General features: G+C 40.9%; 1 protein-coding gene and 1 pseudogene across 3 annotated transcripts in view; both read left to right on the top strand.

Annotated features, from left to right (window-relative positions):
- The window catches only part of SYNPR (synaptoporin), a 297,141-nt gene that overhangs the window by 204,528 nt on the left and 68,896 nt on the right, over window positions 1-23,717 (top strand). The window lies entirely within an intron of this gene.
- Window positions 17,203-21,275, top strand: LOC309606942 (TM2 domain-containing protein 2 pseudogene; annotated as a pseudogene). Its single transcript has one exon. The product of its transcript is annotated as a TM2 domain-containing protein 2 pseudogene (transcript).

Below are 23,717 nucleotides of genomic sequence, written 5' to 3'. Positions count from 1 at the left end.
TGAATCTATTTCCTAATTTGTAAAATGGAAATAATAATCCCTATTTTGCAAGGGTTTTGTGAATTTTAGTGACATAATGACAGTTAATTGTTTAATATAGTGCCTGAGCCATAGATAGCTCTAAATAAATATCAGCCACTATTATTTTACTGCATGAAGGATGAGAATTGCTATTCACATTGGTGACATCTATTAGGAGTCTATGATTCCAAGTATCATAGTACCCACCTCTTAGAGTTATTGTGAGAAATAAATCGAAGTTCTCACATGTAAACGGTGTCTGGCACGTGATAAGTGCTTAATAAACGTAAGCCTTTGCTGTCCGCATCAGCTTTTGTTATCTCAGTGTTTATTACAGTACATCGTATTTTGGATGAAGCAGGGTTCGATGACAGGATTCTTAGTTGTAGAAAATTCTCTGTTAAATCGGAATTGATTGTCTGTGTTGTTGTCTCTGTTCCATTGTTCAAAAAATACTATAGGAGTTTAGCATAGTGTTAGAGAATAATAGATGTTCAAAAGATACTACATGAGAAACAGGAGAGATTAGCCTCTGGTTTGATTTGAATACCTAAAGCTCTTTATTGATAAGAATCTAGACTTGTGCTATTATACACTAGCTATGTGTGGCCACAAGCCCATGAAATGTGGCTAGTCTGAACAGAGATATGCTGTAAAGTGTGAAATGCATACTAGATTTCAAAGACTTAGTGTGAAAAAAAAATTTTTAATTTCATTAATAATGTTTTATATTGATTAGACATTGACATAGTAATATTTGGGGTATATTGGTTTAAATAGATTATTTCAATTCATTTTACCTGTTTCTTTTTACTTTTATAATGGGGCTACTAGAAAATTTAAAATTAAACCTGTGGCTCCCATTGTGGTTTGCATTATATTTCTATTAGACAGCACTACTCTAAGCCATTTCATAGTTCAAATGTTGACAAAATATCATGGCCCATCTTACAGTAGCAAAGTTTTTTCAGAATTTTAATGTAAACTATTTTTGTAATAGTTTTTATCTGTTGAAACCACTTTCTAAACTTATTGTTTTATAGCAAGCCATGATTTTAAGTGGGTAGAGTTTGGCCATCTAGTTCTGTTATTTGTTTATATCTTAGTGTACAGTATTTAAAATGCATTACATTGTAACATAAAATTTAACATAGTTGTTTCCACTGAATGAAAGAGTTGAGAAAGGGACAGTTTACCTTAAAATTAACAAAATAGCAAACACAAAAATGACTAATGTTATAATTAATGTTATAAATAATCTTGAGGGGGAGTCAGTGGCTGAAATTAGGGGATGAGTCTGAAAACAGTGATGGATTGTTTAAATATCAATAGTATTTTGATTAATTTATAACAGTAAAATACTTTCAGTTGTGCCATTATGCCCAGCAATAATGTAGGTTATTGATTACCATGTCCTACACAATATACTGTATTAATTTGTGAATCCAGTGGGTTTTTACTGAAAATAATCTTATATAACATGCACATTCCCAAATCTCCATCAAGTAGACAGTATGTATAACAGGGTGACCTCTTAATGAGTCAATTTAGTTCACTTTTGAAATGAAAACATTTTATGAAATAATGTGTTGATAACTTTTAAAATCTTATATGGATGCACATGTTTTGGCCACGTGTAGGTCTGGGTATTCGAGCTTTGGAGAAGGTTCTAAATGAAGAGCCCTTGTCAGCTAAGAGCAGAGAGAAACTGCTTTGCTTTATGGAGATCTTCTTAACAACATTCCAGAACCGTTCTGAAGCACCCAAAGTAACTTCCTGTAAAGAGGTATTAAGCACCAACTTGCTTTAGCTTAGAATTCATAACTCACAAAATAAAACAAGTGGAACATCACTGATTCTGTAATCCCGTCCCCTGCACCTTCCTCCTTTGTTCTACAGGATTTTAACAATATACCCGTCTCCAAACTTACAAATGATTTCCTTTTCCAAAGTTCATCTCCAAGGAATGACCAGGAGCTTTTCAAAGCAAGGTTGAGGGTTGGGTATAGAGCAGAACCAGTCATTTGAATACACAGGTTACTTGTATGTCTGCTTTGTAGCTTGAAATGTGTCTGCATTAAATACTTTATATCTGTAGAAAAAAGTTAATCCGTAGAGTAAAGGCCATTTCTACGATAGCATGCTTACATTGTAACATGGTTTAGATATAAGACAGACATTTTAATCTCCCCTCACCCTACTAGGAAAGCATGGTTTTATGGGTTCTCAATAGCTCACGTCTTATGTAAATTACTCTACTCCACTTGGCTCTCAGTTTCAGTGAACAGCATTCCAGCAGTGAGAGGTGTTCAGTCAATGACAGTAATGTCTTGTAAGGGACCTTCTTTGTAGACCTTTCTATTGATTTTTATATTTTCACATCCCTGAAGATTTCATCCCTGAACTGAAACCTCTATCCATCAATAAATGCATCTCCATCTGTTGTTCTGGGCTTAACTTGTCATTCCTTCTGGAGATTAACACAGCACAGAGATTATTCCTGTGCATATTGTGTCCTCAGACTTAGCCCCTGATCTCTCCCTTCCTTCCTCCCTCCCTTCCTTCCTCCCTCCCTCCCTTTCTCGCTTCCTCCTTTCCTCCCTCCCTCCTTCCATCTGTGTTTTTTCCTCTTCCTGACTGAGCCTTGTAGAGCAAATCTGTGAAAGGAATTGTTGGCTGGACATGGGCCCCAGTACCCTGAGGAGGCAGTGGGACAGGCCTGAGGTGGCTGATGGAGGAGACATGCATCTTTCCAAGTTTGCAATTCCTACTTCTCAACAATGTGCCCCCAATGCAAGTACTTACCAATTGCATGCCACGAAATTCCCCGAATGTCCCTTCTGAAATATTTTGAGAAAAACCTCTTTGCCTCACTAGGTAGATAAGTTTGGCCAGTGATACCCAAAGGGATTTTTGAGAAACATTAGCCCTATGAAATGCTCTTCAAAGAAGGATTCACACTGTCTCAAAGAAATATCTGTCCTTCCATGTTCATTGCCCCATTACTCACAATAGCCAAGACATGGAAACATCAACAAATGAATAGATAAAGAAAAAAAAATATGTATATCACATTCATATATATGTGCACATATATTTATATATCACATATATTGATATGTATGTATAAATATATATGCAATGGAATATTATTCAGCCATAAAAAAGAAAGAAGTCTTGCCATTTGCAACAATATGGGTGGACCTCGAGGGCATTATGCTAAGGGAAATAAATTAGACAGAGAAAGAAAGGTACTATATGATCTCACTTAAGTGTGGAATCTAAAAAAGCCAAACTCAGAAACAGAGAGTAGGAGGGTGGTTGCCTGGGCGGGGGGGTCAGGTAAAGGGGGAGATGCTGGTCAAAGGATACAAACTTGCAGTTGTAAGATGAGTGGGTTCTGGGGATCTAATGGACAGCATGGTGACTATAGTCAACAGTACTGCATTCTGTACTTCAAAGTTGCTAAGATCTTAAATATTCTCACCACACACACACAAAAAGGTAATTATGCGAGGTGATGGAGGTGTTAACTAACGTTACTGTGCTAATCATTTTGCAATATATACCTGTATCAAATCATCACGCTGGGGCTTCCCTGGTGGCGCAGTGGTTAAGAATCTGCCTGCCAATGCAGGGGACACGGGTTCGAGCCCTGGTCCGGGAAGATCCCACATGCCGCAGAGCAACTAAGCTCGTGTGCCACAGCTACTGAACCTGCGCTCTAGAGCCCGCGAGCCACAACTACTGAGCCCAAGTGCCACAACTACTGAAGCCCACGCGCCTAGAGCCCGTGCTCCGCAACAAGAGAATCCACCGCAATGAGAAGCCCGCGCACCGCAGTGAAGAGTAGACCCCGCTCGCCGCAACTAGAGAAAGCCCGCACACAGCAACAAAGACCCAACACAGCCAAAAATAAATAAATAAAATAAATTTATTTGAAAAAAAAAATCATCACGCTGTACACCTTAAATTTACACAATGTTATGTATCAATTATATCTCAATAATGCTAGAAAAATAAATAAATAATAATGAAAGACTGGGGGAAAAAATTTAAATGTTGAGAAACACCATTTACTGGCCCCCTTCACAGTGCACATTGGAATAGTACACTGTGTACATCTGTTTATCTCTGTTAACCCAGCATCTCCCTAACTCATTTGATCATAAAACCTTGTTTTAAAATATAACATCGGGGCTTCCCTGGTGGTGCAGTGGTTGAGAATCCGCCTGCCAGTGCGGGGGGCACGGGTTCGAGCCCTGGTCTGGGAGGATCCCACATGCCACAGAGCAACTGGGCCCGTGAGCCACAATTACTGAGCCTGCGCATCTGGAGCCTGTGCTCCGCAACAAGAGAGGCCACGATAGTGAGAGGCCCGCGCACCGCGATGAAGAGTGGCCCCCGCTCGCCGCACCTAGAGAAGGCCCTGGCACAGAAATGAAGACCCAACACAGCCAAAAATAAATAAATTAATTAATTAATAAAAAAAAAAAAATACAACATCTATTAACATCACATAACTAGACTTCCCCAGAACACACTTTGGAAATCTTGAGTTAGATATTAGTGAATTTTCATTCCAGCTGCAAAAGAAGAGCTATATCTCTTAAAAGGATCATTTAAAAATAAAAATTAAAAGCTTCCATGCTGCCTCAGACCCATACACTTTCCATTTTATGGATCTGTCTTTGATGGGGATGGAAATGATGTTCTATGGGTTAACACATTCAAATCTATGTTGTCCATTCATTAATCAGTGTGTTATACTAACTCTGCTGGCCTGACTTAGTGGCGATGCTGAGAGAGGTAGATAAAGATCTAAGGACTGCTAAGTGTCTGATGTGACAGAAGCATTGGTCAAATGCAAATGGAGGGAGAAGAAGGGGTCAAGGATGTCTCCTGTAATTTTATCTTGGGTGGCCAAGTAATTAGCAAATTATAAATTGGAGGTGTGTCTTAATCATCCTCCATTTTCCTTGATTGTAAATAGACAGTTCATAAGTATATGGCCAGACAAAATTTACTAATGAGTGAAGGTCCCAGTCTTATGCCCCAACACCGCGCCCGTGAAAAAGCACTAGGCTTTACAGCTTTGCTTCCTCCCTTCCCCTACTCTGAAGAGAAAGTACAGGACCTAAATAGTGACCAAGATGGGGGAATAAGACAACATGGATGAACTAGAGCTCTTCTGAGGCAGTCAAATAAACATCTCCCAAGAATAAGAGAGGATTGGAATTTGTATTAGGAGTTGCTGTTGTAGAACCCATTTAATGTTTAAGAGAATCACGTGCAATGACTGAGATTCTAAGTAAGCTACTCTGTTATATATGACAGTTCACGAGCAGTGGGCTATGAGATCCTTGGCTTCATAGATAATGGGCCCATTTCAAGGAGGCTGCAAACTCAAATACCAGCAGTGCCAGGCAGGTACCATCGATGATGAAGTGGACAGAGTATAAAAACACCACAGTGCAAGAGGAATGGAGAAACAGCCACTGTCACTCAGGTCTAAGAAGAACCACCTCAGAAATGATGGGATCCTCACTGACAGATGCTAAAAACGGTCCAGGAAAGTTTGAGGAGAAACTGGATATTTGCCTAATTTCAAATATCTCTCCTAAGATACTTACAAAAGATATTTATAAATTACAAAATACTAAACTTCACAGTGGAGAAACCCAGCAGACACCACCTTAACCAAGGTTAACATCACCAGAAATAAGATAACGTTAACATCATGGACCCCATGATAAGATGCACTGGTATCACAGAATTGCTTCTGTGGCCTTCTTGGTACAAATGCATAGCTTCAATCTAATCATGAGGGAAAAGTAGGCAAACCCAGAATGAGGCATTCTGTGAAATAATTGACTAGTAATTATCAGAAGTGCCACAGTCATAAGACCAGGAGAAACTAGGAACTGTCACCAACTGAAGAAGACTAAAGAGGCATAATAATTAAATGCAATGTGGGATCCTGGATCGTGTCCTGGGAGAGAAAAGGGGCATTAAGAGGAAAACAGTTGCAATTTGAATAAGGTCTATAGTTTAGTTAAAAATATTCAGATATTAACATTAGGGGAAAGTGGAGGAAGGATATACATGAACTCTTTATGCTATTTTTTGCAAATTTTCTATCAGTCTAAAATTAGTTTAAAAAATAAGCATAGCAGGAAAATAAAGAAAAAGAAATGATGGGATTCAGAACCTCCAACATCACACTAACCTATAGAAATATAGTGTGAGCCGTGAATATGAGTCACATACGTCATTTGAAATTTTCTAGGAGCAAGTTAAAGAAAGTAAAAAAAGATTGGGGAGATGAATTTTAGTAAGTTAACTCAATATATCAAAAATATTATCACTTCAACATATAATCAATATAGAAAATTACTGAGATCTTTTATATTCTTTCTTGCTCTAAGTCTTCAAGAGCCAGTCTCAATTCAGACTGGCTGCCTCTCCTGTTCTCAATAGCCTCGTGCGGCTGGTGGCTACCATATTGAACGACACACATCTACCACCATCAAGACACATTCTGTTTGCATCTCTTATTATTTCTGCTTCTTCCTATGAGTGTTTTGTTCTTTCCTACTATAGACTCCTCCTTCCTTCCCTCACTTATGAGAATTTGTATGTTCCAGACATTATTCTATGCACAAAACTGACAAAAATTTCCAACTTCCTGGAGCACCCATTCTTGAGGGAGTGATTGACATAAACAGTAGCTATAGTAAATAAGTAAATTATACAGTAATTAGAAGATAGTAAGTGCTATGGAGTGAGGGTGTGAGGGGCACAGAGCTGAGTAAGGTGACTCAGATATGCTGGGGGTAGGAAAGCTAAAAGAGGCAAGACCTAAAAATCAAACCCAGATCACCTATGACTTCATTCTGGTACTTTCCATTCTTTAATTTCAACAGACAATTTTGAATGGAGGGAGTAATGGGAAAGTAAAAACAATGTTCTGCTTTGACTTATTTAGTACTTAATAAGGTCCAGTGCAGCTCCGTCATAGAGGGCAACACCTGACTGCCATTTTCAATGTCTGGTTTAAAGGAGGTGATAGCATTCTGAACAACCAGCCCTCCAGCTAACCGAAGCAGAAATATGCAGGAGCTATCTTATAAGGACTAGGATATCTCAGCAGAAAACGGAGGGTTTTGAAATTATGCAGCCCACTGCTATTTCTTGACATGAGTCCAGAAAGGTTTGATCTTTCTTGCCCTGAAATTTGAATAATTACCTACAGCCTGGTGAATTTAACATATTTGGAAAACTGATTTCTTCTCTCTAGAGGATTGTGAATTTTGTTTACTCTCCTTGTGATGGAGTATGAGATTCATTGTTTTTTTAAACTTTTGGTCAATAATAGTTACTCATTGAAATACCTTCCAATCACAGTTCTTTCTGCTCTGGGATGTGAGAAAAGAGTGGCTGCCAGAAATGTGTACAAGGAATCCTGCAACCTCTGCTTTTCAGAGTCTGAGATACCTTAAAGAAGTTAAAAGAAAGGAGGTGCAACAGAAAGAAAAAGAAAGAGAGAAAGAGAGAGGGAATTTGTCCTATGTTGTGTGTGTATTTTTCCTGCATCCGATTATGTGAGGTGCCTGTTGGAATGGAGAGTCTTGGACCTAGCCCCAGATCTCTAGATTCCAAATCTTTGGAAGATGGAGCCTGAGAATCTGGGTGGTTCATAAGGTTCCTAAGTGATTCTTATGCCCACTGGGTATTGAGAACCATAGATCCTGGTGCCAGAAAGGCCCAGATTTGAATCCTGATGCCTCTGCTTACTGGCTGGGGTGCTCAGAGGGTCTCTTCTAAGGAAGGGACACTGCACTGCCCCCCTGCGTGTAGTGTTCTCTGTCTATCAGGCTTTGTAACAAGAAGACCAGGGAATTTGGATCCAGCATACTAACTCCCACTGTGCTGGGTCCAGCAGGAGAATTCTTCAGATCTCTTAATTGTGACATTTTAACAAACTATTCTGTTCCCATTTTTTAATGCAGCTGGCATAGAGGCTGCTTTTGTCCCTTTGTTTTGCTAAGGGGAATGCAGGCATTTGTTTCTACTCCTTTTCTTTTCACTTGTATTCCTATAATGCACGTATTTATAGTCCAAGGAGGCAAGAAAGAGAACTAGGACAGACTTGTGTTTTCAAGGCCTGCCATGTGGACCTGGGCAGGGACATGTCAGGCCTCCAAAAATGAGCCAGTAAGTTCTTTGTTTGCGCTCTGGGCATAGCCCTTTTATCATCTGTGGTCCCATCTAAATAGCTTTTCTTAAGGGATAAAGCATATTATCAGGGCCTAAGAAATAACTTGTAATTATGGGCTCTCGAATGGACTCAGGTACTGTTTAAAAGCACCAGATGAAAGAGAAACTTATGAGGATTTTGCTCTTTAACTAGGCCTTGGAGCCCTGGATGAACTTACTTTTTATGTTACAGTCTCGTATTTTTACCTCATTTTTAAAATTACAAAAGTAATAGATGCCCATTGTACAATATTCAAATAATACAGATCTATTAAGTAAAAAATGAAAGCTCCCGGGACTTCCCTGGCGGTCCAGTGGTTAAGACTCTGTGCTTCCACTGCAGAGGGCACGGGTTCCATCCCTGGTCGGGGAGCTAGGATCCTGCGTGCCGTGCAGCGCGGCCAAAACAAATAAAATAAAAGCTACCACATACCAAGCACTTCAGTTCTATTCTCTGCTATTTTTCTAGACATATATAAACACATATGATTAACACACACACACACACAAGAGTAATTAGGACTCTTTAAAGTGTAAATGAGACCAACCCAATTCAAAAAATTTTTGAGAAATAGGAGAAATCTCTTGGCTTACATAATCATACTTGATTGAGGTGAATAAGCTTCAAGAATGGCCAGATCCAGGGTGTCCAACAGGCTAGTCTGTCTTTCTCTCATCTCTCTCTCTCTCTCTCTCTCTCTCTCTCTCTCTCTCCCTCTCTCTCTCTCTCTCTCTCTCTCTCTCAACGTGTCCTCTTTCTGTGCATCTGCCTCATTTTCCCCCCTCACTTAGCTTTCCCCAGGTGCTGGGGAGGATAGCTTTCTGCAGACCTGGATTTGCTCTAGATTCAAGACAAAATAATGCCCCTTCTCCCCGCAAAAATGTGGACATCCTAATCCCCAGAACCTGTAAATATGTTGTCTTAACATGGCAAAGGAGAATTAAAATTGCAGATGGAATTAAAGTTGTTCATCAACTGACCTTTGAAGATGGAAGAATGGGGCTGTGAGCCAAGGAAGTGGATGCCTCTGGAAGCTGGAAAAGGCAAGGAAATGGATCCCCCCCGGCCCGCCTCAGATCCTCCAGAAGGGAACACAGCTCTACTGACACCTTGAGACTTGTGTCATATTTCTGATCTACATAATGATAAGATAATAAATTTGTGTTCTTTTAAGCCACCAAGTTTGTGCTAATTTGTTCTAGCAGCTGGAGAGACCTAATATAGGACCCAAAAGGCAAGAGACTTTTTCTCCTCAAAATCAAAATTTTTAAAAATCCTTGGAAGGCTTCTGAGTAGCCTAGCTTGGTTTTCAGCCAACCTCCATCCCTGGCACCATGGTCAACAGCATCGGATACTATAATTGTCTAGATCTGATTACTCTTTATGGCAGGGAAAGGGGATCGAGGGGCTGTGATTGGCAGCCCTTCTCCTCAGAATCACATAACTGGCATGGGAACAGAGCAATTCCCCCAAAGGAGGATTGTGTAGGTTTGTTGTTTATAGTTTGCTTTTTAGAATGGGTTTGTGACATATATTTTGTTCTATAATTTGCTTATTTCTCTTTACAACATATTTTGGGGATATTTTCATTTCAATTTATACAAATCCTACTTTGTTCTTTTTAGTAGCTGCCTGGTATTCCATTGGGTAGATGAACCAAACTCATTCAACCGTGTTTCCTGTTGATGGACATTTAGGATGTTTCCAATCTTTGCTTCCAAACAAGACTGAATGTTGTGTCCTTCGATATATCTCTGTGCATGTCGTAGGACTTGCTTTTGATTTTTTTCTAAACATTGGTAATGTGAGGGTGCAATGGAGAAAAGAACAAGGATAGGCGTAGTGGGTTGAATAGTGCCCCCCCCCCCAAAATATGTGCAAGTCTGAACCCTCAGTACTTGTGAATGTGACCTTATTTGGAAACAAGGTCGTTGCAGATGTAATTAAGTTAAGGGTCTTGAGATGAGATCATTCTAGATTTAGGGTGGGCCCTAAATCCAATGACAAGTGTCCTTATTAAGTACAGAAAAAGGGAGCTCACAGAGACACAGGGGAAGGCCATGTGAAGATGGAGGCTGAGATTGAAATGATGCCTCTGCAAGCCAAGGAATGCTAAGAATTACCAACAGCCACCAGAAGCTAGGGGAGAGACATGGTATAGACTCTCCCCCAGAGCCTCTAGAAGGAAACAACCCTGCTGACACCTGACTTCTGATTTCTGGCCCTCAGAATTGTGACAGAATAAATTTCTGTTATTTTAAGCCACCCAGTTAATGGCAATTTGTTATGGCAGCCCTAGGAAACTAAAACACAGGTTGTGAAAGCAACTGGTTCTCCTGCCCTCCTCCGTTTGGCTTGTGGCCAGCTGTCAATCATCTGGGAAGACAGAGGAATGTTAGGTCAGATCACAAAAGCCATGTAGCACACAGGAGTCATTTCAGTGTCCATTTCTGTGAATGTGCTTTGTGATTTTTATCTTCTAGTGCCATTTTGCTTAAACAAATGATGAAATTAGTATATACTTCAGAGTCAGCTCCCAGTGGATATATGGAAGAGAGGCAGACCCAGTGTGAAATGAGAGACAAAGCAAAGTGAAGGCTTAGGCAGAATCCTCTATGGTGATCTATAGCATCATAGATTTTTAGTGGTTGTGCATAAGAGGAATGAATAAGTAGACGAAGGAAGGAAGGAAGGGAGGAAGGAAGGGAAGAAGGAAGGAAGGAGGGGGGAAGGAGGAAAAAAGACAGATAAAGTAGACCATGATATGACCAGTGGAGACCTTTGAATGCCCCCTTTCAATCAATGCCCTGTAGGGCATTAAGCCCTTTATATTTAATTCACAAACGGCTGAAAATGCTCAGAACGTGCTTGGTGTCCACTACGATGACACAAGCTGGCCATGCCTCCACTCTCACCACCCTCACTGTTTCAAGTCAAATATTGAAATGCAGTGAACAATATCCCAAGCAGAGAGCTAGGAATCTGATTCTTTTTGATCAGTAAAGCACTAAAAACAAAACCAAAAAAAAAGGCAATAACGCATACAGGTATAATCACAGCACACAGGTATATTTACTGCATTGGACTTTTTCTCATCTGACTTCTGACATATGTGAATTACCGTTGGGCCAGGAAGCTCATACTTGGTAATTGGCAGCTGTATTTTAACTGCAGGCTTGAATGTTTTGGGGGAAAAAAAAAAGGAAGAGCAGATGTTGAGATACCTGTTTGGGGATGTGTAGTGTATCACTGCCTGTCCTTAAACCTGCTGAAGGAGACAGAGTAGGTCATGGAAAATCATGGAAAATGGAGCAAAACTCTAAAGAAATCTCTGCTTATGGTAACTGCTGGACCGTAGTATAATGCCTGCCTTTGGCTTTCGGCTTTTCAGCACATGCATGGCCTTGGCTTCTGCCACTCCCTCTTCTGGATTTTCCTCCCCTCATCAAGGCCCATTGCAAAATCTACCTCTCGTCTTCCTACCCTGGATGGAACTTCGAGGGAACAGATCACAGATCTTATTAAATTGGAATAATTGATATTTATTGTAGGATAAAGCCACTGGGGACCAGTAATTGAGTGAGAATGTAAACCCGTGTTAATAAGAATTGGGGGACTTCCCTGGTGGCGCAGTGGTTAAGAATCCGCCTGCCAATGCAGGGGACACGGGTTCAATCCCTGGTCTGGGAAGATCCCACATGCCGCGGAGCAACTAAGCCCATGCGCCACAACTACTGAGCCTGCACTCTAGAGCCCACGAGCCACAACTACTGAGCCCACGTGCCGCATCTACCGAAGCCCGTGAGCCTAGAGCCCATGCTCCGCAACAAGAGAAGCCACCGCAATGAGAAGCCCGCGCACCGCAACGAAGAGTAGTCCCCGCTCGCCACGCTAGAGAAAGCCCGCACGCAGCAACGAAGACCCAACGCAGCCAAAAATAAATAAATACAATAAAGAAATTTATTTTTAAAAAAATAAGAATTGGACCAACCAAGAACTGCAGAGTCCCAAATGAGCATTTTTCTATTTCAGCATTTCCTTGAGCTCCTGATGAATAACCTTCTGCTTTTAGGATGACTTACTCTTTTGATAGCCTCTGATGTGCTTGTTTTCTCCGTGCATTTAAATTGGGTCATGGGGCAGGAGCCGGCCGTGCTCTAAAGCTTCCCCCAAGAACATGGGTCTGGGATGTGTGTTTAATGTTTTCCCTGTAACAGAGAGAAATGTCGTCGGTAATTCTTATTGGCAGGCCCAATGTTTAAAGCTTTTGGAATTATCTGAGTCGCAGTGTCGCAGGAATCGTTCTGCATTCAAATATTTACAAGGCATAATTAAATGGATTAATGATGTGGGGTTCTAGAAACAGTACGGTGGTGTTAAATTTTCCAGCAGCCTTCTACTAGTTTCATCATTCCTTTTTCCCCCCTTCTCTATCTTTTCGATTTATGATTTTTGCTTTCAGCCCTCTATGAGCTTCTGATATCTCAGACTTTGCACTGAATTTCTCACTTGGCCCCTCTTGTTACTGCCCCTCTGTTAATTTCATCTCCTCAGTATCCAAAGGCCCCCTCCTGCTTCTTAGATTAAATCCTCCACTCTTGTCATTGTCTTCCTTGCTTTGCTTAGATAACATCTGATACAGCTTTGAAGATGTGAGGTGCTGTCCCAGTGCTAAGTGGGATGGTTCTAATTATTATCTTGAAGCCTCGCATCACCATATTCTCTTTCTCTCTCATTGTTTTCTCTCTCTTAGTCATCTGGGTGTGAATAATGAACACAATGTTTCCTTAAGTGGAAGAATGGAAATATAGTTGAGTTCTTTTTCCCAGGTTGCCTGTTAGCAGAAATTGAGGCATATCCATGTGCTTTTGGCCTGGGAAAACGAAAAGGGAAGATTGAGACACTAGAATGTGTATTGTGAATGATCACAGTCTTAGAGATTTTTTAAATGACTTCTGTTTTTATTACAAAACCGACAAAAAATTGTTGTAGAGAATTTGGATAATTCAGAAAAGCACACAGATGAGAAGACATGTGACATGAGTTTTCATCTTGCAAATTTTGTGTGTATAATATATACTATCGTCATATTAATCTGTTTTCACACACAAAATAGGGTCAACCTGAACATAATGTTTTCTAACTTACGCTTAAACTTAATGCACTGTGAACATTTAAATTACATTTTTTTCCCATCATCATGACCACAGGCCCCCCTCTTATACAGATGGACCACAACTTATTTAACCAGTTCCCACAGGTGAACAATTAGTTGGTTTCCAATCATCAACTAGTCCAGCAATTAATTGGACTAAAATAAACAATGCTGCAATCAGCATCCTTTATACATAGCCAGCATAGTTTTTTAAAAATAATTATTTCTTCAACAAAAATTTCTGAAGTTAGATTTGCTATTCAAAGGATATAAAAGTTTAGTAAGCATTGGCTATTTAGAAGGACACCCAGAAAATGGTACTAACTCAAGCTGCCCATCTTGGATGGGTTAGAAAAGGACACCCCATGTCAGAGTGTCTCTTTCCTGGTCTTTCCTTAGCTTAGACATCTAACACTGGATTGGTCTTCTTTCTGGATGAACATGCTTTGGAAATATCACTTGGATTCTTAGAATGGTTCTAAAGAATGGTCCAGGGCTCCTCATGACTCATCAGCAAGGTCCTGTATCCCTAGGACATCAGTTGTATCAGAGGCAAATTCATGTTTAAAGAACCGCCCACTGGAAGCAGTTACACTGGTTTTAGGCCAAATCAGAAGAGAAATTGTAAAGAAGGAAGAAGGAATATTAATGCTTAGTGGCCACCTATACAGTGCTGACATTGTTTTCTCTTGACAATCTTATAAGATAGTGAAGTTTCACCTTCATTTTGTAGTTGAACTAGATTCAAATCCATCTCTACCTGATGCCAAAGACCATGGTCTTTACTCCCCTCTATAACTCAGTTTTGTAGTTTAACTACTCAGAGCAGAGTTCCAAAAGCCATGAAGAGTCTGCCTCTCACTTAGGTCTATTTATGTTCTGTCAATTTTTTCTTTCTCTTTAAATATCAATTTGGTACACATTTGGCTTTCCAAGTGTTAGAAAGCAACATTTCTCTTGTTTTACTTGTAGGTCATGTTTTCACTAGAATCCTTGATGTATTATTCTTTTTTCTCTTTGCCTAAAAATGTAATATAAATTCATGAAGGCTTTGAATAGTGTTATATATGGGATGTCATTTAGCCTGCCTTGCAAAGTCTGTTTATCAAAGCAAGAACTACTTGTTGGAGGATGTTAACGTCCTGAGTCAAAGGAAAAATAAACTGTGGGCTTTAGAGTGATCTTTCTACATATGTATTGACTGAATGCTTAAGGAGAATTCTGACATCTCTAGCCGCAGATGGTTTAGGAACCAAACAGTGAACTAGACAAGCTTGTATCCATAAACTGAAGACTCTAGCAAAGATGAGAACAATATAGCATAGGGGTTATCAGCACAGATTGACAGCTTTGGAACTGATCTTACCTCTAAGTCTCATTTTCCTTTTCCGTATAATGGGGATAGTAAGGTTTACTTGGAGAATCATCCTAATGGTTAAATGAGTTCATGTGCTTTCAAGTGCTTAGTAGGGTGAGATCAAACCTGAGTTTGATCTCAGTGGATGATCATGGAGGAAAAGATATTTTAAGAAACAGAAAAAAATCATACACTAAGTGAATCTGTACTGGAAAAGCATTAAAGGGATGTAAAAACTGCCTCTCCTAATGTAGACATCAAGGATATAGCATCCCTTTTTCTTCATTATAGAAAAAAAGTACTGTGAAGAGCCCAGAGTTACTTCATAAACTTAATTTATTTAATTACAGGAGAAATTCTTAACTTCTTTTGGAACCTTGTTCCCTCCTCCCCTCACCCAATTTGAGAATCTGATGAAGCTTTGAATTCTCCATAGAAACGTGCACATTCACATCATATGCTGCAACTTCGGGGGCACCAATCTATTCCAGGTTAAAATTGCCCCCAAACATAGAGGTTGTAGACACATTTTCATTTATCTGAACAGGGTCAGAAGGGAGAGGGCTGTAGCTGGGAATACCCAACGCCAAAGCCAGAGATTCTAATCATTGCTGTATGCTGGATACATTCTGTGCCCTTGAGCACTCATAATGTAGAAAAGAAGACAAATAGGGAAATGAATGAGCGCGGTGCAATGTGGCAAGAGTGACAATATGCACATATACTGAAAGGAATGACTTCATGATGCAGATTGAGGAGGGAGGGCTGCAAACAATATGATTTCACAAGTGCAGCAGTGGTCCCAGGGTCTTTCAGAATCTTCGGAGATTCTGTGAACCATGTGGCATATATATTTCATCAAAATCAAAGTCCCAGATCACAGGTAACTCAAAGAATCACCCATGTCCTCTCCCACTAAGTCCATCCTCCTTCTCTATATGAGAGAGATGGAACAGGGGATATGAATGAATGGAAACTTATCAGGAGACATATCTTCATCTTTGCTTGATAAGTTTTACCTCACCTATATTATTCTATAATGTCTGGAATACCCACACCTTGAAATTCCTGAATTCTTGATTCGAAATATCTGGAGGAGGGAACAGACACACCGCTTCACCTGGCACACACAGCCTTGTTTATGGAGTCCTCTAGCTGTGTCCCAGGCCTGGAGGCCTGCTTGCTCAGCAAAGGGCTCTAACATGGACAAACAAGAAAAGGAAGGTACTAAGGAAATGCCCTGACCATTCAGTGATGCTCAAGTGAGCATGGGAGCAAAATTAGAGCAGTTGTCTACTTTCAAGTGCATTGCTAACTCCATTTGCATTAGCCCATCACTACTAAGTATTTTCCTTTAGACACACCGAAATTCAAATCATAGCCCTACCACCTGCCAGCCTCAGACAAGCGACCTAACCTCTCTGAATACTGAGTTAACATGTACTGAATGCCACCTGTATCTGTGGTCCTGTCCTAAGTGTTTTACATATGTGGACTCGGCCCACCCTCAAAACAACTCTATGAAGAAGGAATTATTATTATTACCATTGAATATTGCTCAGGATCACACAGCAAGTGGGCAGAGCTGGAAATGGTGCCCAAGCTATTCAGCCCCAAGGCTGGAACCCTCACTCCCAAGGCCATGGTGCCCAAAGGGCCACAGGTCAATTTCAGCATTTGTGATAAAGGGACGATGCTGACCATTCTTCAGAGTAGTGGTTGGGTTAAACAAGACTGTTTTTGTCAATCATTGAATACTAGGGTCCCTGACCATAAAGGGAATCCTTCTGGGAGAATCCATAGGCATGGGAGAAATCAGGTTGGCCACAGAAAGTCACACACCGCTGACCACAGCAAGCCAACCCACTGTCTATATCAACAATGCTTTTTATCTGTTCTCTTTTTTTCATCTCGCCACCTTCTGTTTTCTTCTGCACTGCTCCCAAGTGACTGTTCAAATAGATGAAACTGATAGCATTTCATTTCCTTGTGGTCTTCATTCCTGGCTCCCGTGATCCTTCTTAGTGAACAAATGACTTGGCTTTTCTGAAACTGTCTGGCTTGATATGTTTCGTTTCAACTGCAATATGTTCCTTCAAAGGTGAATGATCAGAAACCATTGTCGGAAAGTCGAGAATGCACTCAGAGTCCGAGAGCCAATACAGTTTTGTTTGTTGCTTTAATTACTGTGTAGATGTGCTTAGGTTGTTTGGATTGCTGTTCTTGTTGAAGAGAATTGGAGGCACATAGCTAACTCTTCAATAAACGTTTTTGAGCCCTAGTTTTGTGTATAATGCAGGTCTAGCACTAAGCAAAGAGAAAGGGACTTCCAGAGACCTCAGACCTGGACCTAGTCTTTCGAGTGGGGCAGGGGGTAGGGGGTACATAACAGGCTGGAGAGATAAATAAGACAAAGAGACCTACTGTCCATTAGAAGGGTAAAGGAATAGGCTGTGGTGGTTTACAGAGGAGAGAGATTGCGTCCATCTGGAATGATCACGGAAGGCTTCCTGAAGGTGGTGGCAACTGAATAGAACTTTGAAGGACATAGAGAATCTGGACTAGGATATGGTAAACCAGAAAGGGTGAAGGACATTCCAGCTATGCAGAATGTATCTGGAGAGTAGCATATGATAAAGAGACTTTATGCAGGAGGTTAATTTTTATAAAGAAAAAAAACCTCATTTGCTGAGGTAATAAAGAGGGAATGAATCAAATTGACATCTCTGGCTTCGTTTCTTACCATTTTCCCCCTGTCCGCAATTCCTCCAGTACAATACTGCCTCAGGGCCTTTGCACTTGCCGTTCCCTCTGATCTGAACACTTTTCACAGATCTTTGCGGTCACTGACTATGACAAAATCCATGTTTGTTTCAAAGCACTTTACATACTGTCTTGTTAAATATTCTATGCCTGGCACAGGGAATCTCACATCTAGTGTGTTCCTATTCCCTGCCCACCCATGTATCTATATCACTTCAAAATACTAGTTTTTATGCAAGCCTAGGAAATTGAAATTCTTGATTTCTCCTTCTGTGAAAATGGAGGTGAAAATGCTTACTTCCCTTTAAGCAGTGGTTCTCAGCCTGAAGCACATAAGAATCACCCGTGGACCTTTTGAAACCACAGATGCCCAGGTCTTACACCAGACCAGTTAAGCCTGAACCTCTGCAGCTGAGACCCAGGCATTATCAGTATCTTGACAAAACTCTCCACATGGTTTTGGTGGACAGCCCTCACTGAGAACCTCTGCTTTAGAAGGAGAAGTCAAGGACAGTGGCCTTTGCTGATGATATTTCTCTTCCCTGCTCACTCTGGCAGGGTGGGGTGAGTAGCAGTATCCAAAGCAAAGAGACGCAATCCGGAAGGCAGAAGCAATACACGTTTCCTTCATTCCACAAAGGATGAAGGTGTGTCTGCTGTGTGCCAGGCACTGTCCAAAAGGGATGAAGAGTGTAGGGAACCAGAGAGAAGGCAATGAACCCTTTGGGTCCCCTGAAATGCCCCCATCTCTTGGAGACAAGACTGCTGACTGCAGGGTTTGGTCATGAACCAAGAACGATGTTCCAATTAGGAGGCCGAAGGAGATTTCCCTCAGATCTTCACTGAACGAAAGGCGTTATTTCCCAGAGCGCAGTAGCATGTTCTAGAATCTCCATCCCTTTATGAATCAGTCATTGCCTTAGTCCATGAGGCTTGACATGCTGTTGTTCTTGCTTCTGTCTCTGACCTCATTTCCTGGTGCTCCTCCCCTCCCTCAGTACACTCCAGCCACACTCCCCTCCTCCAGAACTTGAGATAAAATCCACCTCCATAGAGGCCTTGAGATACCATCAAGAGCGATTCCCTTCTCTGGACCATGATGTCTGCTCTTACCTGCACTCTTTAAGCCTCTGCTTCCTTATAGTTGCCTGATTTGCTCTTCCCGGTCTCTGCTCAAATATCACCTCCTCAGAGAGGCCCTTCCTGACCTCTTTATCTAAATAGTACCCTACTTCCTCTCCATCTCTTTGCCCTGCTTCATTTGCTTTATAGCTTTTATTGTGGTGTATTTACTGTTTGGCGGTTCATCTTCCATTTTCCCTGATAGAGTGTAAACCCAAAGAGCTGGGACTTGTTCATTGCCGTATCCCAGTTCCTAGCACAGTGCCCAGTACAGAGTGAATGCTCAATAAATATTTGTCAAATGAGTGAATTCAATAAGGTTTTATTCTCATTGTATTCATATGTATATTTATCTTCTATTAAAGGCAAGTGATACTAGACTTTTAATTTGAGGTAAATGGTCTACTTTTTAAATGAGTTAGTGTCAGGAGAAGAGGAATCAATTTAAAGAAAGATATTAAGTAAGTGGAAGCATAAGAGATCCACAGATGTGATATGACTCATGAGAGTGATGAGAATGACTGGCGTTTGGGAAACACTGGTCTAGAAGCAGATCGGGAAACAAAGAAAGAAGCACAAGCCGAGAAGTAAGGGGAATATCATCTAGTCATCCAAATCAGGATGCTGAATGATAAACTTGGCCTACCTGCAACTGCAGTCTCTTGCAGTGTTGAGGTACAATTCATCTGGCATTTACTGAACATCAGCTATGAGCTCAGTGTGACGGGGGGGTAAGTGAGATATAGAATCCAATCCCATTTTCAAAGGTGAACCTCGGAGATAACCGTGGGCACTATGACAGTAGAAATCAAAATGTGATCAATGCTATACGAAAGGGCCAAAGAGACCACAGAAGGGTAGCATTTGTTTCTCTGGAGGTAATCAGGAAACCCTTCTCTGAAGAGGAGAAATTTGCATGGGGCCTTGAAGAATGGGTAAGATCTCAATAGGCAGAAATGGGGGCCAAGGCATTCTGGACAGAGGGAACACCAGGCAGAATAGCAGCAAATAATATAGGGAAATGAGCTCACAGGGCACAGTGAAAAAAATATCTATGGGAGGCTGCTTGGAGAGGCCTGACCAGGCGGGGCTTGGGTCAGCGGTGCTGGCCGGGGTTTGCTGTTGAGGCCGGGTCTCCGCCCCTGGACCCGGGAAGATGGTGCCAGGTGGTTGCCCGGTGAGTTACTTACTTCTCTGCGACCAGGCAGCTTTGCTGATGGGGAATCTCCTTCTGCTGCATTGTGTCTCTCGGAGCCACTGGCACAACACTACCGCCGAGCCCGAGACCACCTCCGCTGGCGCCACCCATCGGCTCTGCGAGCTGGGACTAGGGCGACCCCACTCTCCAGTCATCCTTTGCTCTTACCGACCCGATGAATTTATAGAGTGTGAAGACCCAGTGGACCATGTTGGAAATGCAGTGGCATCCCAGGAACTTGGTTATGGCTGTCTCAAGTTCAGTGGTCAGGCCTACAGTGATGTGGAACACACCTCCGTCCAGGGCTGTGCCCTGGACGGAATCGAATGTGCCAGTCCTAGGACCTTCCTACGAGAGAATAAACCTTGTATAAAGTGTACTGGACAGTACTTCATAAGCACTTTGCTCGACTCCTTCCTGGGATGTTCTGGAGTAGGTCGTTTCTGTCTGAGACACGCTGGCACAGCAGTAGGGAAGCTCTTGACACTTGGAGGACTTGGGATTTGGTGGTTTGTTGACCTTATTTTGCTTATTCCTGGAGGGCTGACGCCAAGTGACGGCAGCAATTAGTGCACTGTTTACTAAAAAGAGCTGCTGCCGTGACCCAGAGAGGCAAGTCTCCTGAATTCATCTCTACAGGCTCAGAACTCTTCCTTGTTATCAGTCCTGACCATTGCCTTCCTCTTTGGAGGGAATGGCTTTGGCGAGGGAGGTTTCTTTGGACTGTGGATTTTCAACCCAAACTTTACCTTGCAGACTAGAAATGACAAGCAAACAGTATTGTGGGTATCAAGTTTGTACCTTTCCTCATGTACAAAAAATATAAAGGATAGTGATTAACTTATAAGCTGCAGAAGGGTTTCCATACTCTTTATTTCTGTGCGTTGCTGTATAATCAATCCTTTGGAGCAAGTGGACCCAACAGGATAAGTAAAGTGAATATTTTTAGCCTTGTGTCTTTTGTGACCCTGAGTCCTCATGCGGTGGAGATGGGAAGCTGAACCAATGAAAATCTTCAGCAGAAGTAGAAATGGCGATGGATTTTAATACACACTGAAATTCTGACTTTCTGAATTTAAATTGCAGAATAAATGTTGCCAACCTGGAATGCTCATTTGGGTGTTTTCAGTAGGTAGAGTGAAACTCAAAATTATATTTGTTGTGCTTAAAGCTAAGCATTTGAACTGAGCCTGTTAATAAACCCTATTGTTTCATCATTATTATGCCTGAGAGGGAATATATCCAGTACAGTAATTTCCTCTCTCCAATTATGTTTTGGATAGCTAAACATGTCTGAGTTCAGCTATCCTCTTGGCAGACTTGTCCTATCAAAAAAGTAGTATTTACCAGTTTAGAGAGCCCATGCTGTAGACTGGTAAAAAAAAAAAAAAAAAGATTTCATACAAGTAACTATAAATCTGTTCTTCATGATTAGGTAAGAAAATATGAGGGACCTCGTGCCCTTGGAAAGAAAAGCAGACTCTTCCTTAAAGGATATTACTATTTAGTGCTGGGTAGAGTTAGGATGTGATTCGGGGGGCAAAGAGAAACTGAACACATTCTGTCAAAATAAGCATGGTACCAGAATCTCTCAGCGTGGGCTACAGCAGTCAGTCATAGGGAAAGAGACAGCCAAGGTTTTGAGTTCCCAAATCACTGGGAATAAAAGAAAATGTTCTGAATTATAAGTGGTTTTTAAAACTTAGTTCCTATCCCTTGCAATCTGAGTTGAAAAGAACTGTTAAATATAAGGTAAAAATGGGGTTTGGAAGGTAAATCAAACTAAGAGCCTGCTATTTGGGCAACTTATAAATTCTAGAAACAATTAAGGTAGAACTGCTCAAAGTTTAGTCTCATAATAATTGACATAAAGACCAAGAATCCCAGTTAAAATAACTCTGAGTATGCTCTGTCATTATGAAGCAGTTTTCCTAAGAGTTTCAGCTTCATTATCCCTGATTAATATGACCACTGTTCTTATGGTATTAAATGGTGGCAATTATGTAAAAGTTAAAACAGATTATTCTATTTTGTCCTGAAAGTTCTGTACCACATTGACCTTAACCTTCTTTATAACAGTAATAATTGATAGATTCTTACTTATAATCTCTACACTCTAAGGCAGTATATTTTAAATTGTTGTGGGTCATGAAGAAACTGGACCTTCTCCCCAGAAAAATGCATAGAAACATAAAATTTTGCATAGAACTTAAGAGGGTTCAAGGATGCCCGTTTTTAAAAAGAAAAAGAAAAAAAACTTACTTCTAAGAAAAATCTGGAAAACAAACTAAAATTGAAATCTTACCCCAAATAAGATACTACTTTAAAACCACAAATCCTGCTTCATCTCACAAGTTAAAAAAAAAAAAAAAATCTCCTTAAGGATATTCATAAACCCCATCAAAAGCTATTTTCTTTTAAAAATAAAAAATAAACTGTGGCAGCTTTCAGACTCAAAATCATTAATTGTTAATGTTTCCAGGAGGAAGAGTTTGGGTAAAGAGGTAAAAGTCTGTAAGTTATTAAAGTTTCTCTTTTATGGAAGAAGCCCTTCTCACAGAAGAGGTGATGGGGATCAAAGTTGTTTCCACTGCTAGGTGACAGCCTGAGAATCTTTACATTCCTCTGTGATGATTCGCATTTGTCAGTTCCAGTGCAGCTTCTAGGTGATGCCCATCCTCTGTATTCACAAACCCTGGCCAAATGTGATACAACCTGAAAAACTATTTGAATAAAGGAATATTTTTTTAAACGTGAAAAAAAATATCTATGGACTTCAGTGGAAAACCCATGTAGCACTTGCAATCTGCCTGCTTTCGTGTCTCTTTGTATAACAGATGGCAGATGCATCATCCAAAAGGCATTTCAGGTGATTGTGTCCATGTCCTCACAGAGAGGAGCTTCAGGAAGACATCTCTACTTCCAAATAACCAACCTCAAATCCACTCTTTATTTCTGAAAAGAAAATACCTGGGAAACCCCATCCTGTCATTTCCGTTGTAATTGCACAGGCAGTGATCAACCACTGCCCTAGACTTGCATTAAAGGGATGCCTGTCCTTGATAAAAACTCCAGAGAATGGGGGCATTACTTGCCAGAACCCTGAGAAGCTCTGTGGACCAGGAGCTGCTCTTCATCAGTGCCAGGAATCCAGATAAATCTACCCTTGGAACTATCCGGAGTCCACCCCAAGCAAAAAGGCTCTTAACGAAGTCCTTCATCTCAAGAGGAAAAGAATCCTTGAAAAGAGATTTCCTCTGGTAGCCAAATGCATAAGCCTTCCTGCTCCCTCTCCCCAGCAACACCCTGATGGGTAATTAATGTCTTTTGCATGGCTTTATCCTGCTACTTTGCAATACCACGCCCCCCATGTGTCAAGCCTATGACCTTGGTGATCATTTTTAAAAGTTAGTATGATTTAATGTGGCACTTTATCTTCCCATTGTGCTTCAGAATTAGCATCCTACTTAATTTTATCAAAGGTCTTTGTCTTGAGTTACAGCATGGAACAGAAGATTCTAGGGAGGACGTTATATTAAATAATGCGTAGAGAAATGAACCGTTCTTCCTAGTGGTTCAGGAGCTCATGCTGGTTCTAGCTCTTCCCACATGCTAATACCTCATTTTGAGAAAACTTCCACTTCGAAGAATACTACAGGAGAGAAATCTCTCTTTCTCTCTCTGTCTCTCTCTCTCTGTGTGTCTGTTTCTCTCTCAATTAAAAAGCAACCCATGAATTGAACCTCTCTCTTAATCTCCCTTTGTCATTAACATCTCATTTTAAACCAAAGTGCCCTTCACAGAATGTGAATGGCTGTTACACAACCTTAATTTGGGGTCG

Source organism: Balaenoptera borealis, assembly GCF_965194805.1.
Source record: "Balaenoptera borealis genome assembly, chromosome: 12".
In the NCBI taxonomy this organism is placed as follows: domain Eukaryota; kingdom Metazoa; phylum Chordata; class Mammalia; order Artiodactyla; family Balaenopteridae; genus Balaenoptera; species Balaenoptera borealis.
The sequence above is the reverse complement of the archived record's forward strand: the minus strand, read 5'-3'. Positions and strand labels throughout refer to the sequence as shown.